This window comes from Rhineura floridana, chromosome 7, assembly GCF_030035675.1.
Source record: "Rhineura floridana isolate rRhiFlo1 chromosome 7, rRhiFlo1.hap2, whole genome shotgun sequence".
Taxonomy (NCBI): domain Eukaryota; kingdom Metazoa; phylum Chordata; class Lepidosauria; order Squamata; family Rhineuridae; genus Rhineura; species Rhineura floridana.
The window spans coordinates 104,758,749-104,778,506 of NC_084486.1; positions in this window are offsets into that span (position 1 = coordinate 104,758,749).

The window sequence follows — 19,758 nt, forward strand, 5'->3', positions numbered from 1 at the left end:
CTGGCGCCGGAAGGAGAGCAGAGTCGGCACCAGGCGTACTTCCTCGGGGAGACTGTTCCATAGTTCGGGGGCCACCACTGAGAAGGCCCTAGATCTTGTCATCACCCTCCGGGCCTCCCTGTGAGTTGGAACCCGGAGGACGGCCTTCGTAGCAGAACGTAGTGCACGGGCCGGTTCATATCGGAAGAGGCGTTCCGCAAGGTATTGTGGTCCCGCACCGTATAAGGCTTTATAGGTTAATACCAACACTTTGAATCTAGCCCGGAAACATATTGGCAACCAGTGCAAGCTGGCCAGAACAGGTGTTATATGCTCGGACCGCTTGGTCCTTGTCAGCAATCTGGCTGCTGCATTTTGCACTAGTTGTAGCTTCCGAACTGTCTTCAAAGGTAGCCCTACGTAAAGCGCATTACAAGCTCCCAATTGCTTTTGCTACATCACTTCTCACTATTAAAGCAACCCCATTTCTTCTTAATTTCTCCTTTACTGCATAAAATATTTTGTAGTTGCTTGGTTGAAAATGTCCCATTCCCATCCATTTTAATTCACTCACACCAAGTATTGTAATGTTGTTACATTCCATTTCTTGCCTTACAATTTCTAACTTTCCCTGGTTCACGCTTCTCACATTCCATGTTCCTATGGTGTGCGTCGTACAACTCCGGACTCTCCTTTCGCATCTGTGCGCACCAGCCTCTGGGCTTCCTTTCGGCTTTGACCCAGCTGTGTCATTCATCACAGAGCTACTCGTACTTGTCCTTTGTTGTTCCCCTTCCCCAGTAGCTCATTGAGTGCCTTCTGACCTGGGGGTCTCATCTTCCAGCACTATCTCATGTTGCATTTTGGATTCTCTGTTCATAGGGTTTTCATGGTAAGAAGTATTCAGAGGTGGTTTACCATTGCCTTCCTCTGAGTATGGATGCATCTTAGTCTGTTGCCTCAGCTTTTGACCATTCTGCTTTGGGTGTCCCTGCTAGAAGTCTAGCCTCTTGGTCTAGACTCCTGATGGCATTGCTCTCAGCTTCTTCAACACTCTCAGCCTCCCTCACCACGTTAAGGTGTGCATCCTAAAGGGGGCTGCAGCATGTACACTTTTAAAAACTTCAGTTCAAAAAATTGAAAGATAAAATGTATAATATGCCATTTTTTCAAATAATTAAGAAAAAGCCTGCAAGCACACATTTATTATATTAACTATAATTGTTTACTGTGTATGCCCACCAAGATCCTGCTGTGATCGTCTGTTATAATGCAATCCTGTGCATGTTTACTCAGAAGCAAGTCCCAATTCTGTACAGAGAAAGTACCCTTTACGCTGCTGAAATCTACTGTGTATGTTTACTGAATTCCTAATGTGAGACAAGCAGGAAAAGGAAAGTGTTCTCAGAACTTGAAATGGGGGTTAGGTATTGCCTGGGGGTCATCAAATCTTGTTAATCACAACCCTGACTTCACTTATTGGCTGAAAACTGGAAAGGGCGGGGATTAGAGCAGCCAGTACTAACAGAAGTTGTGGGGGTGGGATGACATTTTGGTTTATATCATTTGAACCAGACCACCTAGAAACTTATTTTTTTTTAAAAAAAAACAATGAAAGCTAAGATTCCAGAGATTAAGATGACTCACTCGGAGACCTTGACAGGATGCCCCCAAACCAGAGTCTCCGGGCAAAAACTGGACACCTGGCAATCCTAGTACCTGCCTGTGATTTGAGATCAGCTGCCTCTGTCCTCCTCTAGGTGCCTGGAATGAAAGATTTCAGACTTGCAAGCATGTGGGAGAGAGCCTTTTCAGCTGTGGTCCCCAAGCTTTGGAATACCTGACCCTAAGAAGCTTGCTCTGCTCCCTCCTTGATGGTTTTCCAGAGAGTTCTGAAAACCATCTTGTTCCAGAGAGCAACTGGGAGGAACTATAGGTAGAGCCTGAAACTGATTTTATTTTCCCCCCTTTTAGTTTTATCTCTTTAGTCCCTTTTAATATCACCCCTTGTATTTCCCAACTGTATTTTATGTATTTTAAAATCTATTTTAATGTGTTTTGTTATTTTATTCTGTATGATTTTATTGTGAGCCACTCAGAGTGCCCTGTTTAGGGTTGAAAGGCGGGATTGAAATATTTTAAATAAAATGAAACAGAATAATGTGTGGATATCAGGGAGGCAAATAGGCATAAAGGAATGGGGGTATCAGGGCCAGGTCAGCTAGCACACTCCTGCTCTCATTTTGGAAGCTTGAATAATAGACAAAGGGATCTGTGATACCTTGACTTTGGAATTCCCTCCCTCTGGAAGTGTGGCTAATGACAACTTTGTTCAGCTTCTGCCACCATTTGCAAATATACCTGTTCTGGCTCTTTGGAGGAAATTAGTTGACGCTGCCTGATATTTCAGATTTTTTCTACACCACTCTATTTTATTAATTATTGTATTTTATTGTTTTATTATTTTGAATGCAATCTATTATGAGACCATTATTAATGATGGGCAGTCAGGAAATCTCATAAATAAATACCATAGATAGTTATGATGCAGATCTCATCAGATATCAACTCTCACATATCCTATATTGATACCACTTTGTATCAAACAACATTGGATGTCAAGTACTTGTAGAAATTGAGAAGACTATTCAACGTAATAATAAAAAGGATGTGGGTTGTATGTATGTGATTTGTTTCAACTCTTTGTGCTTTTAACAATACCAGAATAATGGGTCTTATAAATATTTGAGAATGCATGTACAAAAATATCAGCTATTATAATGGATCTATGTTCTCCTAATGCCTCAATTTTAAAACTACAGTTTTCTGAATGTTTTCAAACCCTTCATACTCCAAAAGCATTTTAAGAAACCAGGTCCCACACCCTCCCGTTTTTAATGAAGAAATGTATATGCAGGAATGGTTTGGGTGCTGATTATATCCTTATGAGACAAACAAATTTCAAATACAAATTCATAGGAATAGGTTTGCTGTGAAAAGCCTGATGACCCTTATGGTACATTGACACTAGCAAACTCTAGCATGAAATGGTTTTATTGTTGAAAAGAGAATAATCAGTTTTCCCCATAAAGAAAATATGCTGTGAAAGGTCACTGCTGCTTATGATATATTTTTAAAAATATGTCACAGAATACATTTCCCCTTGTTGCTAACGTTGTTTTATAGGCCTACAGAAGGGTTGAATACATTGTTTTCATCTGGATTTCTCGTTCCCCTGAAGACATTCCCATGGAACAAGAGCTTCGGTGAAAATAATGGATGGGCGATTTGTTGGGGAAAGAGAGCAACCAAACAGTCTGATCTGTTGAGTTGGAATATTTGGGTTAATTATATATGAGTGCACTGCACACAACCCCATAATAAAGGCTTCTTTAAATAAAAAAGGGCAAGACACCTCCACAGAATATGAGTGCCATGTGGGTGGCAATAACCAGCCCTCAAAGTAATTAAGTTGTGAGATGTAAGGGTTGTTAACCACAGTGCTATCACTTTCAACACGTATGCAAGTATACAATTGCTAAGAAAGGTTTCATTGTTCGCTGTAGCAGCCCAATGGACTAGACCAAAAATGTATTGCACAAATGGGGTCCAAAGTGCTAAGGATTATTATCCATGTTAAAATGTATCCCTTAATTGTTTGTAGTTTTGTGATGATCAATGGTCTCTAGTAAATAAATTTGAATGATTGACTAAAAAAGTTTGAGAGTCACAGCTGACTTCAAAAGAAGAAAGTCCTCAAAAATGAGGGGACACAAATAGTATCTTGTGGGTATTGGTATTTCTTTATTTGCTTAAAGCTATATAGCCACCGCAAAAAGGTTAAAAAAGATAAAATAAAAAGAGTTAAAATACACAATACAAAAGACATGATACATGATTTACATAAAATATATACAAAAATACCTTGTTAAGTAAAACATATCTGCCATCCAATCTTGGGGAATTATGTACATAAAAGATATACATCTGTAAAATCTGTCCGTAAAGAGGGTGACTCTTTACATCCTTTTAAAAAATAATTAACTCAGGTCGCCTCCACATTATTTGTAACTTTAGCTCTGATCTTCCTAGCTGCCAATGCAAAATTAGCTACCCGAGTAGTCACATATTTATCCGTGCCGACTAATAGGGAGGCAATTTGTTCTAAAACCGGTCTGTCCAGCAGGTTAGGAATAATGGGGACAAGAAATTTATCTCTAGGATCCTTATATAACGGACATCTTAAGAGATAATGACCAATATCCTCTACTTCTACCATATGGCAAATACACACCCGTGAATTGAAGGGGATCTTATTATAACGGCCCTCTAGAATGGCTGTGGGCATCGTTTGAAGGCGAAGCACCGTAAATGATATTCTCAACCGAGGGGAGGGGAGGAAAGAAAGATAAGATTCCATATGGAATGTTGTCTTAAACCAGGAATACCAAAGGGACAAGGGTGATATAAAGGCCGAGTAGTGTCCACCTTTGGGCATATAGTAGGATCCTTTCTTTGAGCAGTCTTCTGGCCTTTGGAGAGTAACGGGAAGGTAAGGAGACAATAGAGATCCCATAAACAGCCAGTTTAGATTTGGCTTGATCAATCCAAGAGGAGTGATGGGATGACTGCAGCTGTTCCAAAAGACAATTTTTGGGTAAGCAGGAGTCATCCATCCCAGCTAGACGCAACCAATAGGACGCCAAGGCTATATGAGTGTATGCCTCCAATGGGTGGGATCCCGTCTCCAGCCTTAAAAAGGGGGCAGGGGTACCAGGAGGGGTAGCCAAAATAGACCTAAGAAAGTCGTTCTGGACTTTCTCTAGCTGGGGGGTAAAGCTGTAACCCCAGATCTCTGCCCCATAAAGAAGTTGGGGAATAATTTTCTTATTAAAAATTTCCAGAGCAGGAGGGACCAGTCTGCCACCTGTACTATGAAAGAAGCGGCCTAGTTGGTGGACAGAGCAGGTAGCCTTCAGCCTAGCTGCATTACAGTGGAGATTCCAAGATAGATTTGAGGAAAAATTCATGCCCAGATAGCAATAACTCCATTGTTGTTGGATTATTTTATCGTTTAGTCTCCATATGTGTTTGGAACTTTTGTTTCCAAACACAACTACTTTTGTTTTTGTATAATTAATATGGAGACACTCTTTTGAGCAGAAGAGGCCTAAACTGTGCAACAACCTCCTCATTCCAATTTGGGTCATTGAGATGAGGGCCAGATCATCCGCATATAATAAGACAGATAGTTTGGTAGATAAAATCTTGTGGGAGTGTGGCATAACATAACACAGTTGGTACATTTATTTATTTATTTATTTTAAAAGTTTACATCCTGCTTTTCACCATCTAGGTCTCAAAACAGCTTACAATGATAAAAATGTACAATATACAAAATGTGAAACAAATTAAACCACAACAATTTAAAACCTCAAATTTAAAATCTCAAAAAATTAAACAAATACATCAGAAAATTTAATGCAAAGGCCTCCTAAAATAAAATGGTTTTAGCAGGACATCTTAAACTCTGTAGGGACGGTGCTTGTCCTAGTGGGAGGGAGTTCTAGAGAGTTGGGCCCACAACACTGGAGGCATGACTTTTTGTTGACAAGAGTTGTGCTTCTGGCCCATAGAGAACCACTAATAGTGCTTGTTGTTGTTACATGCCTTCAAGTCGACTACGACTTATGGCTACCCTATGAATCAGTGATCTCCAACAGCATCTGTCGTAAGCTAATAGTGCTACCCCCAGTGATCTCAGTGATCAACTTGGAACACACAAGGTAAGGCAGTTGTTGTTATATGCCGATTACAACTTATGGCAACCCTATGAGTCTTTTTTGGATATATTCATAGGGTTTTCATGGTAAGAGGTATTCAGATGTGATTTACCATTGCCTTCCTCTAAGCCTATGGCTCCCTCTATCCCCAGGTGGTCTCCCATCCAAGTACTAACCAGGCCTGACCCTGCTTAGCTTCTGAGATCAGACGAGATCAAGTGTGTTCAGCCTTTCGGCCATAAGGCGGGATATAAATAAACTATAATAATAATAGTATTGCCGTAAGGAAGTCCTTAAGGTATCTAAAATAACAGGAGAGACACAAACACAGAATGGTATGGGCATTCCACCCCCCCAAAAAAGGCACCTATGTTAGCTACCACCACACTTGCTCACAGAGAAAAGCTCTTTCTACCTCTCTTTTGTTCAGAATTGAAAAGAGGTGTGTCCAATCCTGGCATCCAATGAAATATAGTCATATAGTCATATAGTCATGCAGCCTCCTACACACCCACAAAATCTGCCCCAGAGGGTTGGGGGATCATATGCAGCAGAGTTTGGGGACTCACAGGGAGAGGGGAGAAAGAGGAAGTCCCAGTGCGGAATATAACCCACTTCTTCAACCATCCTATCCAAACTTTTGTTGTTGTTGTTGTTTGATTTATATCCCACCCTTCCTCTCAGCAGGAGCCCAGGGTAGCAAACAAAAGCACAAAAACATTAAAACATCATAAAAACAAATTTTAAAACACATTAAAACAAAACATCTTCAAAAATGTTACTTAAAAAAGCTTTCAAAATATCTAAGATTAAAAACATTTTAAAAAAGGTTTAAGAACATATTAAAAAGCAATTCCAACACAGACACAGACTTTATAAAGTAAGTTTTTTAAAAAAGTAGTTTGGAGGTGTGGTGGAGGGAGACATTTCACGGGGACTTCACAATGACACTGCATTGGATGTATGGATGGTGGATACATTCATCCTCCATTCCTTTTCAGTGATAATGCATAATACTGAGCTATTTGGGTCAAAGATTTTCCTTTTACAGGCAAAGCCCTTCTGTTGTTGTGCTTGTACTTTGTAGCAGGCCATGCTATAGTGACTAGGTATTCATAGTTTTGTTGCTCACTCCCAATAACACATTTCCTTGTTTTGTTGAATGTTTTCTACATACAGAAATATTATTAATGCAAATGGGAGTTGAGAAAATCTATTTGCTATTTACACCTCTTACTCCATGTTTATAATTCTAGTTGCAACTAGCATATGAGTGCATAAGATTGCCCCACATGCCAATAAACTGGGACGCTGGAGGGTAGAAGTAAATTTAATACTACCGTGTGAGCCATTTGTAATACAGCATCTTTCCATTAGCATCAATTAGTATGCTATTTACAAGGAATGCATTTTATTAATAGTGCAAAAGTAACTAAATGAAGACATGTAAGGAGGCATGAGGGGGAGGGACATATCCCTAAGGTTCGTTGGCTTTCATATTAATTTCTACATATCAAGGATGATAAAGCAATAGAAAGAGACTAATTTTCCCTCTAAATGATCCCTGTAACCTGCCTATTAGTGATATATTTTATGGTTTTATTGCTAACTTTTATAGTTTGTCAGGGAATTAAATGTTCTAAAAGGCAAGAAAAAAAATCCCACACATAATCAGCATTCCAAATGCATGTCTTGGTGTTAAATAGAATCCTTCTCAGTTCTCTTTCATATTAAAAAAAAAAATCAATTTGAAAAGCAAATACAGCAGGAGATAGAGCAATTGCTGGAAGAGTTCTGCCTAGAATGCAGACCATAATTGTCTCCAATTAAAGTTGATAAATATAATTGAAGGTTGCAAGCCCAACAAAACATCTTTTGTTCAACAAACACTTTAATAAATAATTCTTCATGTAAATGAGCTTCTATCGTCGCCACCACCTCCGCCCCTTCAGCTATCAATTACCATTAAGAGAGAAGTGAATATTGGCATGTGCATGAAACCAGAACAGACTGAAATCAAGTTTCAGATAGAGTATCTCTGGTTGGTCTCCGTGTTTAGAATTGAAACGGAATTGCTTAGCTTCTGAAATAGATTTGATGGCCAGCACTACTACAATACCTTCAGGGTTGGCTAATCAACCACAACCTCATTCCCCTGTAACCTCGCCAAGAAGCTGTGGCAGGGCAAAGACTTCAGTTCTTAAAGAGGGATTTGCCTCCCAGCTAGGTCCAGCTGACTCAACACCTTCTGTGCTGCTTCTTGTTTCTCCCACAATGAAACAAAACTGAACCTGAGATTTTAATCATCCAGTCTGGTTGTCAGAGGAGCGGGGAACACACTGAAAGGGCTTTGTTCTGTTTTTTTAGGTGGACAGAGAGAGAGAATAGAATGCCAGAATGCAGAACAGAACATTTGTGTTGCAATTTTTCTGTAATCTGCTTTGGACACTACAGAAGCAAAATCGTCTGCCTGCACTGGGTGTTCATTCCCGGTCAAAATCCGCCCCCCCCCCGGACAAAATAAAAGCAGAGCATTCAGTTATAAGATGATGCCTTATACAGAGTCTGGAGATCAAGTGTTATGAGAAAAGCCTGAAGATGTTTAACCTGGAGATGATTAAGAGGTGAAATGATATCTGTCTTCGGATATTTGAAGAGTTGTCACATAGATGATATAGGTGTCATATAGATTGGATCTTCACAGGATATACTGTGCTTTTGTGTTGGCTATACACCTGATATCAAACAGTCTACGATCTGCAGCACTGTGTTATCTATATGATAGCTAATGTAATGTCACTGATCCTCTTTATATGGTTATGGTCTGCTTACAAGTATTTAGTTTTGTTCTGGCAGAAGGCAGGGTGACACAGATGCAGTTGACATAACCTGAATTCTATAATACACATGAACTTTTACTGCTTGAACTGCTTTCAGTTGCTCCTTGTGATAGATGCTTCCTCTGCAGTGACCGACCATCCAGAGGAGACTTCTTTCAGATGGCTACATGTCCAGAAATCAAAGACTGCTTGTTGGGGAGATGATATTGTAATGTTGTATGTGGTCATTGCCCACACACTCCCAGAGAGAAGACTCACAAGACATAGCTATGGTGTAAATGATCATAACTTTATTAACATGAACATAATGATCTGCAGCAAGGAAATAACTGTGGTCTTGGATTTGGGTAGATAATACTGCCATGCCAAATGCCTTCTTCTTCCTAGTTGGGCAGCACCACCCCAGCTTGAGACTTTCTCTGTGCAATGAGGGGTGAGGCAAATTCGTCCCACTTGCAAGTGGGCAGCAGCATTTTCTAAATACATCTATTGCATTTAACAATGACAGCAGGAACTGTCTTCCATCAATGAAACAACTTATGATAAATTTCTGTAGTGTTGTATAAATACACTCCTCAAAGTGGTGCGGGGAAAACCAGGGATATTTCCATAAATAATTTTTTCCCAATGGCCTTTCTATGCGTTGTGAAAAAGAAAAAGAACTGTTCCAAAATTTATTCATATATCCTAGTTTTTATTAAATCTCTCTCTCTGCCAACCCTTCGTTCACTCCTTTAAACAATGTTTGCATAGTTGTCCTTTACAGATTTCATAATGTTAGTGAAGGATGATTAGATTTTTTAAAAAATCTTGACAAAGACAAAAAGAGCACATTACCAGAAAATGTTTGAATGTTGCAGTAATCTAAAAAGCCTGAAGGATAAAAAAACATCTTAAAAGAAGAAACTGCAGCTTGTAAGAAGATGAAAAGAGAGAAAGAAGTTGTATCCATTAGAAGGATTGAATTTGTTGCTCCACAACAAACATTTGTTGATACACTCCACTCTCATGCAAAATCACAATGCTGATTTCAATCAAAGCAAACTAAGCAGAGTGAATAATTCAGTTTAGATGCTTAATGAGAATACATCTTTAAAAATGAGAAGTCCTGCCTAACTATGTCCATAACAGGTATTCTCATGCTCACGCTTGATTTGAGGATCAAAGTCCTCAAATCAGTTAAGTGAAGTCATTGTTACTACATACCGTGTTAAAATGTACACTGCTTTCCCACTTTGATTTGTGGTGATTATTATTTTGCTGAGGGTGTAGCAAATAGACCTTAGTGATCAGAAGGTTAATCCCTTCCTTTCATTATGACCTGTGTGATGTGACAAGAAGGAATGTTATCATAACTTAAAGACAACAAGGATTAGGCGAATGACAGTTGTTTGAAGAGCCTTGGGGAGCCTCTTTATCCCCCACAAAAAAGGCAAAGTTCCTAAAAGCTGTTGCAGCTACATATCTATAGGGAAGAATGGCTAAATATGCTATGTTGCACTTAGAAAAGAGCTGTAGTGAAGAAAAAGGTGATGTTTGACTGCTAATACTTTGGCTCAGACTAGCTTTATCAAGGACAATTTCATGTTTCACTTCTGTCAGCTTAACCAGCTGTTAGACGCAATGAAATCTGAAACTCTTGATCTAGTTGGTGACTTCAAGCTTTAAACGTGATTAGGAGAGAAAACGTGTTCTGTTTATGGCATGATGGCTTTCCCATTTATGATTCTTACAAGAATAATGGGAGCCATGCATGCATAAATGGTGCATGATGGCACTGGATCTTTTTCTATCAATTAGAGTTTGACTACAATCATACTGTCACAGGTTTATGCTGAAGTATCATCTTTGGTTGTGTCCATACTGGAGTGTTAGTATACATGTGGGTCATTCAGACCTGTAGTTGTCCACAACATTCTTGTATCCCAGTCTCAACACCTTAGTTTTATACTGTGTGCTATAGCAGTATGGTGTCTTGGTGTCTCTGGCTGCTGTGCAGCTGCTTGAGAACTTTTTCTTTCCACCAATTGTCCACAGGATCCAAAGTTTTGTTGCTTCTCCAGGAAACACTATAGCCACTGTACCCATTGCCTACTGAAGCAGGACCATGGGAGCTTATGTATTCTTCACCATCTGCAAACCCAAAAACAGAACCAAAACCAAAAGCACATCTGTAACCTGAGGTCGTCGGAAACAAAATGGATCCAATGACCTCTGCTGAGGGCACAATGGAAGAGGAGGGGTAAGGAGAACATCAACCAAGAACATCACCACACGTGTGAAGAATCACCCACAAAATGTGATGTCAAAATACACTTCAGTGTCCATAGTTCGGCAATATGGGTGGTATTCAGTGCTAGTCCTCCTCAGAGGAGACCCATTGAAGTTAATAGACATGGCTAAGGGAGCAATTCTAACTATAGACAGCTAACGTAATTTTCATTGGCTTAAGTTTAGCTGACTTAAAGTACACCAGATCCAGAAGTGAGGCTACTAGTGGCTGAGCCAAAAGCCTGGCAGAGGGGAAACACACCTTTAAAACAGAGTTTGAGTTACACCACCCTTTTTACCAGTGTAAGTTCCACCATGTTGCCAGATCACAACTGAGCTGAACAGAGTTAGGATCCAGCATAAGTTTTGGGAGGGCTTACACTGGCGTTGCTGAGCTGGCTGAGTCCCAGCTGGGCTGGCTGAGCCGGAATAAGGGACTTGTGCTGGCATATCTCTGGCTGAGCTGAGGTTGGGGACTTATACTAATGTAGACCTGGCTGAACTGAGGTTCAACTAGATCCTAACTTGCTCATCCTGGGAGATCTTGGGTTTGGATTGCTCCCTAACCCACCAATTTTAATTATCTGTAGCCAATGGGCGATATCCAGTCTTAGTCATATTCAGATAGACCCACTGAAATAAATGCTTTCAGCTCTAAGTTGAACATTTTCCAACATATTTTAATGTTGACGTTTTGAACAGGCAACTGTAGCTTTACCATGTTCTGTATCATCCTTCTTTGGTTTAAGAAGAATGTATTTACAAAAGTTTCAACAGCTGATGTTGGGGGTAAGGTGAAGAATCTGATCTGATGTATTTTTTTTAATTGAATTGAACATATTGCTGTAAAATCCAAAGTGTTGCAGATTAAATTGGCAAAGAGGACTATTCACATATAAGAATTTTTTTTAATTTCTCAACATTTAGTGTACATCTTGTCAATTTAAGCAGGTCATATTGCTCAAGATACCATTTCTAGCAAATGAACAGATTGACAAACTGCTTCTGGGGCTTTTACTATCTTAATTGCACAGAGGAATTTAGGATATGGCAGGTCTTCGGCTGAACTGGCATAAGTCCCTTATCCTGGCTCAGCTGTGGCACAGCCAGCAAAACCTTGCCCTTCCTGGCTCAGCCGAGACTGGCATAAATTTAAGTCAGTATAAAGAGACATTCTGGGGTACGGTGGGGGCGGGGCTGACGGGAGCGGGACTTACACTGAATCCTAAATCTGTTCAGCTTGGTCATGTGATCTCCAGTCCCAGTTTACATTAAGCCCAGGGAAAGAGTTGTCTAAGCAGAAACACACAATAGCTCTGTTTGCTGCTTTTATTTTCTTTGCATCGGGCTCTGCCGGCTGAGGCAGCATTCTCCCCTCCCAAAGGCTCCTGAATGGAGTTAGGAACTGGTGAACTTTAAGCTGGTGCAACTGCAGCTGACTTAAGTTACACCAGTTTCCTCAATGTAGAATTGCTCTGTAAAGTTTGCCTCTTTGCCCTTGTTCATAGCTTAAGTTGCTTATGTACCTTTGTGCCTTAACGTTCCAGAAGAAGCTATACTTTGCTTGGATTTTCTATAGCAAGAGTATTTGATTATAAAAGAATGGCAGTGAATACTTAAATAGGACCACAGAGCGGGTCTAAAGGTCCTGTTCCCTTTCTGCATACTTTGAGGTTCTTGATTCTGGGCAGGCCTACTTGAAAGCAGGGATGGAAGAGAACATTGATTCAGTTCACACTGAAAGCCAAACCTACTTAATTTGCAGTTTCTGAAACACAGCCATCATTGTTAACTCACACTTCTCCAAATTTCGTAATGCCATTCTCCAGCCAAGTAATGTGTACAAAAATGTATATCCAAAAATCCGCATACAATTGCATATATTAGTGAAAATAACATAGGAAAATGCATTACACAAGGGAAAGCTGCTTTGCAAAAATGAGTAATTAGGCACAATTGCTTGCAAACGTGTATATTAGAAGATGTGCACAATAAAATACTGATGAATTTTCATAAGGGTTTGTTTTTAAAAAAATCACAAACTGATGTGGAGATGTGGAGAATTGAACGTAAGAGTAGAAAAATGCGAAATGGAGAGAAACTGAAATTGAAACTTGGAATTAAGTCTGACTATTCAATGTGATTTGCTCCTTGTTAAGCATACATATAAGTTAAAGTAACTTAATGGATTTCCTCCCTGAACATACAGTAATGAAAATTAATTCCCAGTGGAGGAACCTTTTGGTTTGCAGAAGTATTAAAAACCTGTGAAAACAAACAAAAACACAAGGGGGCAAACCCCTCGTAATACAATCTGATAGTGAATGAGGATGCCCAGCAGCCACAGAATGTGGACTGTCAGTTGGAAAAGATAAATTCTATACTTGGATTCCTGCATTGAGCAGGGGGTTGGACTCAATGGCCTTACAGGCCCCTTCCAACTCTACTATTCTATGATTCTATTCAAAATGGAAGGGGGAGGGGAAATAGGAGCATCTGGAGAAGGACATGACTGGTTGAAATCCTAAACCGGAGCCCTCCATGCTGCAACATTTTGCTGAAGAGCTCCCTTGTTTTCTTCTAATAGCAAATAAGAAAATGAATTATAATTAGTGCCCCTTTATGAGCTCCAAATTTCCTTTATTGCTATGCTGGAGCATCAGCCTAGAATCTTTAACAGTTCCCATCTTGCTAAAAACATTTTTTATTATAAAAAAAACCCACAGCCAATATCTATCATACCTATAGCTGAATGTCAACACTGATTTTCATATTGCTTACATCACGAATTATCAAATCATAGGCCAAATAATGTGGTTATATTGAAATGCGATATGCTCTACAGTATCTCCAGCACATTCTAAATCATTATGGACAGTTACAATTACAACCTGAAGACAGAGTAAAAGAGAATGATTAAGGCCACATGCAAAAATCAAGGCACAAATATGTTTGAAAGGTAGATGTCATAAATCATTTAGCTGTTTGGTTTTTCCTTCTTGGTGCCTAATGGGCTGTAGATGCTAAACTAAACCATTACCTGAAACCGGAGGAGGATTTGTGCAAAAGCCTCACCTGCCAAAGGTCACGTAAGAAGACATTCAGACAGAAGCATCTTGTATACCTTAACGCAGAATGTATCACTCTAAAACCTAATCCATGTGGGTAACACTTTTAGGCAAGCATAGGTCATGCACCATCTGTATTTGATTGAATAATGTTCTATGAAAGTCAACAGGCATGGGGCCTACCAAAAAGTCATCAGAATTTTCATTTCAATTAGACAGATGGTTGAGGAATTAAATCAAGAGTCTTCGAGTGATAGGCATTGAATCAATAACATCTTCCTGGGCTTTATTTGATTTATCATTGTCTCAGCAGGGGAACTGATATATGTCTGCAGCTTTTTTTGGATAAGTTAATGATAGCTCAACTATTCCTAAATCATTTTTCTTTTTTCCTGGAGCTTACATCCCCACCCCACCCCAAGAAATAGAGACAATCTTACATAATATAAAATCTTCTTTTACTAAGCAATTCAAGGCATGAGCCTATAGCTCTGAGACATTAGTGTAACTCTTCTTCAACTAATTGTTACACAACAGAAAGTGTCTGCAAGAGACATGAAATGAATAATTTCAATCTGTTTTCAGTTGATGGGCTACAGCTCTGCTGGCAAAACAGACTTCTGTGTGTGCAATGGAGCTTCCTCTTCCTCTCCTGTCCCCTCCAGTCCCCTGTGTGCCCTCAAAATCAGCTCTGTGGGGTTTGGGGACCCTCCACAGTAGATTTTGGGGGTGCGTGGGGGAGGAGAGGAAACAGAAGCCCTGTTGCATGAGCGCTGGATGCAACCCAATATTGATTTCAAATGTGAATGGAACAATAAGAGTTGCAGCACAGTCTATGCAAGTTAACTCAGAAGTAAGTTCCACTTACTTTGTTTGAGTTTGAGTTACTCCCAGGTAAATTGGTATAGAACTGCATTTTCTTTAGCAGTATCCTCTCCATCACCATCACACCACTAGTTTGCTGGTAATAAAGTAAACCTGGCAGCATCCAGTTGGTAGTGCAAAGATGTCTGCCAAATGGTGGGGATCTGAATTGACACATTTTCTGCTGTTCCCTTTCATTTCATTGTCTTTTCACGTCCCACATCTTCCATGAACCTCTCAGTTCCCTGAGCTCTTTCCTTCATTTGCCATTTCACATCATGTGACATCTGCATGAAATTTCTCATTCTTTTCCACCCAATGTCATAAGCACAGGTGCCACATTTGCACTCCATGTGTACACTGGCAGGCCATATTGGACCTACCTTTTGTGGCTATATATTGCAATTTTAGCTGTTATATAACCTGTTATATTGTTTTCTTCTGTTTCCTGTGTATTCAGGGCTGATGTCAGGGGGTGGCCCAGGGGCACCAACCTTTGGGTCTTACAGTAGATCCAAGATCTGTCCCTTACTCCTTTTAAAAATTGTTATTTATTTATTTACTTTGCATATAGGGCAGCTGGGCATAGTCCTAGTGAGACCCCAGCCTCCCACCATCTTAGTTTCCCAGATGCACCTATACATACTTATGCCTATACACACATTATTCAAAAGTTGTGTCATGGGCCTGTGCCCTATGTTCTTTAAGGACATAGCCCCACCCCTGTGTGTAATTTAAATATTTGACAGTATATAGCATTTTATTTTAATGATTGTTGATAATGAATTTATTTTTCCTTGCTTTGGACCCTCATCAGACAGGGAGCCAGTCAGACAAAGACCAACTCAGGGCCTGCTCCAGTTGGACTTTGCCTGGTGAGGTTGAATCTGCTATCAACTCCTGACATCAGAGAAGGAACCTGATTTTTTTTTAATATTGTTTATTTTGTTTAGAATGTTACTTGTAAGCCATCTTGGTAGGATTTATATCCTGAAAGGCAAGATATAAATAAATGTAATAAACAAACAAACAAACAAACAAATAAATAAAATTATATCTCTACATGGCCTAAAGAAGACACTGTATTTACATACTACATACTTTCATATGATGCCAACTTTATAGTTTTAACAATTCCTAAAATAACTAATAAATAAATAAAATTAAGTACCTGCATACCCTAAATAAGACACTACATTTCATACTATATATTCTCTTATAATGGAGGAGAGCTTTGCGGATACCATGGACCATGAAAAAGACAAATAATTGGGTGTCAGAATTAAACCAGAACTATCACTAGAAGCTAAAATGATGAAACTGAGGTTATCATATTTTGGATACATAATGAGAAGACATGATTCACTAGAAAATACAATAATGATGGGGAAAACAGAAGGGAGTAGAAAAAGAGGAAGGCCAAACAAGAGATGCATTGATTCCATAAAGGAAGCCACAGACCTGAACTTACAAGATCTGAACAGGGTGGTTTACAACAGATGCTACTGGAGGTCGCTGATTCATAGGGTTGCCATAAGTCATAATCGACTTGAAGGCACATAACAACAACAATTCTCTTTTCATAGGAACCTAGCAAGCTGCCTTTTACCAGGTCAGACCATCTGGCTCAGTATTGCCTACATTGACTGGCAGCAATGTTTTCAGACAGGAGTATTTCTCAGCCCTTGGAAATGCCAGGGATTGAACCTGGGACCTTCTGGATGCCAGGCAGATGCTCTACCATTGAGGTATGTCCCTTCCCCATATGATGCCTACTTTATAGTTTTAATGTTTCCTGAAATAATGTAGGTGAAGCACTTTGGACTAAATTTGCTCTGGTTGTTGCTATTTCTAGTGCTGTTGTGAAATGTATTTCCTCCATGTGTTACCCCATTCACAGGGAACACTTCACAAAGTGCAAGGGTGAGGGTGAAAATAACCAACTTAGTTTGGGTGGAATAAGGATGGTTTTGCATTGTATTTACAGTGTATTTAGTTATGTGGACATGTATGGATATAGCAAGCTTGTTTTGTTTATATGTGTAATAAAACACAACCATTCTGTAGCAAAACTATCTTTTTTCTTTTGTCCTCTTACTACTCTCAGATGTTGAATGAGTTTCTCTGTAAGCGCTATTTCCCATACTATACTGTACCATTTCCTAATGTTTAATCCTTTTGCCTCCTTCCAGCATTTAGCTATCAGCATACGTGCTGCTATTAGGAGATACTCAACTTGCTTTTTGTGTAATATGGTTTTATTTTGACCATCAAATTTATTAAGTAATGCCAATGCTGCTGTTTTTATTACTTTCGTTCCCGTTATATTGGATATTTCTTCAAAGACCTCCATCCAGAATCTTTGAGTACGTTCACATTCCCACCACATATGAACATATGGTCCTCGTACACCACATCCTCTCCAGCACAATGGTGAGTAGGACTTGTTTATCCTTGCTATACTGGATGGCGTTAAGTACCATTTTTGTAATATTTTAAGTGATATTTCTATGTATTTAGCTGATGTGGCTTTAAAAGGAAATTTCCCCCACATTTTTGTCCAATATTCTTGATCAATTTTAATAGCCCAGTCAGTTTCCCAGCAAGTTTGTAGCCCTTGTTGTGATCCCAAATCCTGTTTAAGTAGTAATCTGTATAAGGTAGTTATTTGCCCTTTATCTTTTTCTGTTGTGTTAACTACCATTCTTTCAAAATCTGTCAAATTTCTAGTGCCTTGCTGTATGACATGTTGTTTTCTGATAAATGTAGATAGTTGATACCATGCTAACCATGTAATATTTGAATTCTTCAATGATGTCCTCCAAACAGCCCTAGATATGGGTAATGAGTCAGTATAATAATGCAGGCTCTCATTAATATTCAAACCAAATATATTTCATCCCTACTCCCAAATCTTATCTTGGTAGCTGTCATAGTTTTCCCCCTCATTGCAATATATGAAAACTGTAATTCAGTATTGCAGATAAACATTTTTACTAGAACATGGTCAATTTGTAATATTAACCAGATTAGAAGAGATTACTTTACTAAACTAATGACTGAGATTAGTTCAAGCAGGTTACTCATCTGTGTTTACCAGATAATTCACATGCAATGTACATGGACTCTCAGGCAATTATGGATTCCACATTCTCCCTTTTGAGATTTCTAACCAGAAGAGATTGAGTTAATAACAGAGACAGAAAACCACTTTAGAGGTAAGCATTACCTAAAGGTACCATTGACCTTGCAGGTACTTTGCTCTTGACTGCATTTCTGAATATTCAATGCCCAATACAGTCCATTATCTCCTGATAATACTGTCCCCTCATGATGTGTCAAGTACAAAATAACAATAGACATTTTGTCATAGTTATTAAAAAAGAAAAGACTCATTTCCTGCTTGGGAGATCAAATAAAGTGATATTTAAAAAGAAAGTAAAACAGTAGCATAAAAACTTTTGGATTATTATTATAGCACTGTAAAATGGATGATTTATTTTTATTGCAGTGGAGCCAAGTAAATATAATACGGGGAAATACAGGAAGCCCAATACCGGCAGATTTTTTTTCCTAATACACCTATTAGTTTTCTCGTTCCTAAAATAATTCTTAAATGAGTTTCTGAGCCTATTAAAACTAGTACTGAGCCAAAATGTGTGTGTGTGTTCATTAACATTTTTTATTCTCTGAAAAATACATCACCACCTTTCAGTGGCTATTCAGGGAAAGGTGGCAAACAGCAGCAAAATCATTTGCAGTGTAATTCCCTCTTCAATACCTACTCAGAAGGAGGACAAAGCTTCACTCTAGAATAGCTTCAGGAAGCTAGAATTCCATAGTAGATTAATGGTCTTCAGAATAAAAACTAGGCTGCAGAATAGGCTTTGTAGATGTAAAAATTAATGTCCAGGTTCAATCCCTGCATACAGCAACAATTAATTTTATATTAAAAGACTCACTAATTCAAGACATTCTGAAATACTGGCTTAGATAAAGAAAACTGATTTCCCAGAAACATAGCCAGATCCTAGTGGCTATATTGTGTCATAATGAAGCTGTATTGCCAATCACCAGAAGAATCTTGATGTACAAGGAGGCTTAGAATGGCATGTGAATGGCCTTTGTCTCCCAATTATTGCCCCAAACCCCTGATTCATGGGAGTGCTAATTGCTTCTGCACACTGTTATTGCTTTGCACACTGTAATTGTAATGTACTGGAAGCTGGAGAGTTCAAAATGCAAGCTCTTTGTTGAGAATGCTTGTTCTGTCTGTGAAACAGCCTTTGGGAAAAGTTATTCAGTTAATCAAAACAGTGCAGGTTATCCCACGCTTCTGCTGTGTCAGGTGGGATTGTTTATGGCTTTCTCAAGCTTTGAAGGGACAGTGGACTAATTGGCTTACGAATGTTCTCACTTTGCTTGTGTAAACAAAGCACCTGATAGTCAAAACAAGCCATTAAGTTGGAGATGAAGCTGCATTCTCAAGCCAAAGCTGCACCACGTGCAAGGTCGGGAAACATCACCTGAGGGGGAAACCAGCAATCTAGATGATGGGAAGATAATGATCTAGTAGGTGTAAGGTGCTCCTCCTAGGGGTTTGGGGGGGTATAAGTATGGGACCCCAGGTCAGGGAGATTAAGCCTCCAGGGACTGAAGAAGCCCTAAGATAACATCAGGAAAGACCAAGCCTCCAGGGGACTAACACAGCCTCAAAGTATCATCAAGAAGCAAGATCAAGAAGACTGAAAACTCAACCCCTCCCAGGCAAGCATCCTCAGTGTGCTGTTGGGAGGTTTCCAGCCAGTGAAGAGTGTAAGATTGGGGGGGGGGGAGGCAGAGACCTGCTAGCTATTTAGTTTCATTTTAGCTGCTTGTAAATGCTGCTCTAATAAACCTTTAACCTCTTCACCACCAGAAGTGTTCATTATCCCTTTGAAATCGCAAACTTAT